Source organism: Lemur catta, chromosome 15, assembly GCF_020740605.2.
Source record: "Lemur catta isolate mLemCat1 chromosome 15, mLemCat1.pri, whole genome shotgun sequence".
Classification (NCBI taxonomy): domain Eukaryota; kingdom Metazoa; phylum Chordata; class Mammalia; order Primates; family Lemuridae; genus Lemur; species Lemur catta.
Window position 1 is genome coordinate 28,386,144 of NC_059142.1, and position 3,381 is coordinate 28,389,524.

Genomic DNA, 3,381 nt, shown 5'->3' on the forward strand with positions numbered 1-3,381 from the left:
CTTCTCTTTTGTCTGAGACTCTGTTGCTGGGCAGGGGGGTGGCTGCATGGGGGCGGGTGGCACATGGATGGTGTGGGCACACAGAAGGGCTGGGAGGGAGAACCACTCTCACTCTCCTGAGAGAGAAATGGGCTAGGCCCTGACTATGAGATCAGAAGAGGCCTTTGCCCCTGGGCAGGCCACAGCCGGAGGAGCCCTCCTTCGGCAATCTGCAGAAAGGGGGAAGGGCATCAAGGGGCCAGGGTGTGAGGGCCTCTCCCACCTCTTACCCTAGCTCTGGCCCTGCCCTGCCCTCCCCTCTCTACTCCCCCAAACTGCAGGCTGCCTACCTCCAGTTTATTTATTTATTCATTTATTTTTAAGAGATGGGGTCTTGGTCTGTTGCTCAGGTTGGAGTGCAGTGGCACGATCATAGCTCACTGCAGCCTCAAACCCCTCGGCTCAAGTGATACCCTTGTCTCAGTCTCCCGAGTCTGGGATTTACAGGTGCGTGCCACCATGCCTGGATACCTCCAGTTGTAATGTAAGACAGTCTAGATTGCTAGTATAAGAATTGGGCAAAGACACACACATCGTCTCATACAGAGACAAGGGCACAGATACTAATATACAAAGCGCACATACACCAGCATGCAAGTGCATTTACACACAGAGGCCCTGTCTATGTATGCCAGTAACACAAATGTACAGTGACACACACACACACGCACACACACACATGCATATATACACACACACACACATATATTTGGTCCCAAGCCAGGAGGGAAGACCATATGGCCAGTGGGTTGGTGGCTTTACCCCGAACTGTCTGGAAGTTCATCTTCTGTCTAGCCTTAGGTGTTGCTGCTGTGAGAAAATGGCTTTTTGGGACATGGACATGGGAACTCTCCCACCCAGGAGTCAGCGTGTATGTGGGGGCAGGGCCCCCCCCCACATATACACACACAAACACACACACACACACACACACAGTGACACAGGGATATACACACACCCAGGACACATACATATTCAATAGTACACACACATGCAATGATATAAACATGACATGTGTCACACATAGAAGAGCATCCACATAAACACGTAGGGGCATTCACATAATAAACACAGTAACTCCGTACTCGTACATATATATAGTACGTACACATATATATAGTACATATATATATATATCACCATATATAGTGATACATTCATATATGATGATAAATATAAAACAGATACATGGTGATATATATATAAAACCATGCCATTACACATATTTACATGACTATGAGTGTGACATTATATATGGTGTAATGCCATATAATGACATCCATATACATATATATCATTTTCTGTTGTAATTTATAAACTCACACAATGATAGCCTCACATACACATTACAGCACACACACACACTGTGGCAAATAGACATATATGCAATGACACACACGGAAACATGTACACATATACACCCAATGAGACTCATAGACATATAACAGCACATATATATATATATATATAATGCCCCTATATACAGAAATAAATATCTGTCTATTCTATGTACGCATACTATATACGTGCATGCACATAATGGCATGCATATACACCCTGACCTAAACATCAGCAACACACATCATGCAGTGGCGTGCATATTAATCTACGCTCTGCTTTAGGGAAGTAAAGATGTCATCTCCTCCCCTTGCACCCCCTCCCTCCAGTTCCATTGGCTCTGGCCTGGGTGGAGCCCACAGTCAAGGCTCTGAGGTTCAGTGTTGCTGCTGCTATTCTGCTGGAGTGCCACACGAGGGCCCCCGACCTTGGCTTACACCTCTGCCTCTGGGGACTCCATCCAGGCCCCTGCCCCCACATACACGCTGACTCCTGGGTGGGAGAGTTCCCATGTCCGTGTCCCAAAAAGCCATTTTCTCACAGCAGCAACACCTAAGGCTAGACAGAAGATGAACTTCCAGACAGTTCGGGGTAAAGCCAACCAACCCACTGGCCATATGGTCTTCTCTGCTGGCTTGGGACCAGCCAGGTTGCGCCCCAAATGTTGTCTGCCGGGAGGAAGCTGAAGCAATTCTCTCAGCTTATTTCTGTCTCTGTCTCTTTGCTTTTATCTTCCTGTTGTCATCCCCTTGATTCCTCTCTTTGTTTCCTCTCAAATCCCATCTTTTCTTGTCCTGCCCTTCTCTGTGGCTGGATCTCTGTCTACCTGTCATACCCTCCCCTGTGTCTGCCTCTCCCTGCCTCACCCGATGTGATGTGGGGAGGACGAGCCGCAGCCCCCTGCCTCCGTCCCCTGGACAGTGTAAGGGTGTGCAGGAACGAGAGGTGGGAGGCCACATGCGGGGGGCGCCGGACCAGCATCCCGTGAGAAACCTGCTCTTCCCTCTGTCCCGACCCTGTCAGCTGGTCCAGCCCACCAGTCCAGCGCCATTGCCATGGAAACCAGCAGCTGACTTCCTATTGGTGGGCGGGAGGGGAGGAGGAGGGGGAGGGGAAGGCTGGCTCTCCCCTACTCGCCCCCCCATTCTGAGGCTCAGCCCTCCTCCGCGCCCACCATCTCGAGGCTCCCGGACTGTAAGGGACCCCTGCAGTCTCCAGAGCTGAGGCCGGCAGGGGCAGAGACTATGAGGCAAGCAGCCCATCGACCCAGGCCTCCTTAGGACCAGCCTGCCACCCAGCAAGCAGGAGAGAGCAGCAGAGAGGGAGGCAGGAGATAAAGGACCACAGCGGACCAGTGGGGATCCCCCCCAGCAGCACCTGAGGACCCCAGCCAGGCAGAGGGGTCGTGATGGATGGCCAGACTCACAGACGCTGACAGACACACAGCCAAACCAATGCACACAGCTGCACAGCACTGACATACTCAGATACAACCAGTGACAGCATCACACACTGCCACAGCCCTGCAATACAGACACCCACACGCACACAGAAACAACTGGTAACTCTGAAACAGGCAGACAGGGACCCACAGCACCACTCCCCTCAACACACATAAGTAGGGACACCCATCCTCCAAACACACACAAGCCAGCGTTGACCTGCACGGACAGACCTAAAGACACACGCACCCCCTCACCCAGGCACTGCTGTCAGCGGCCTCTCCCCACCCCCACGGGGACACCCTCGCTCCTTCACATACTCGCACACGCACACAGCCACGAGCAAACATAGCTCACATACCCCCGGCACCAGCTCCGGCAGCCCCGACGCCTTCTGCAGCCTCCTTTGTGGGAGGGGAAGAGCTCAGCCAGCCTTGGATGGAGCCTCGGTGAAGCCAGCGCTCAGAGGGGAGAGGGCCTGGCCTGGCATGACCCTTGGCAGCCCCCTCACTTGGCTGGGTGATGTTCCCAAGCCTGGGTTCTGGGGCCCCTTGGCAGTACC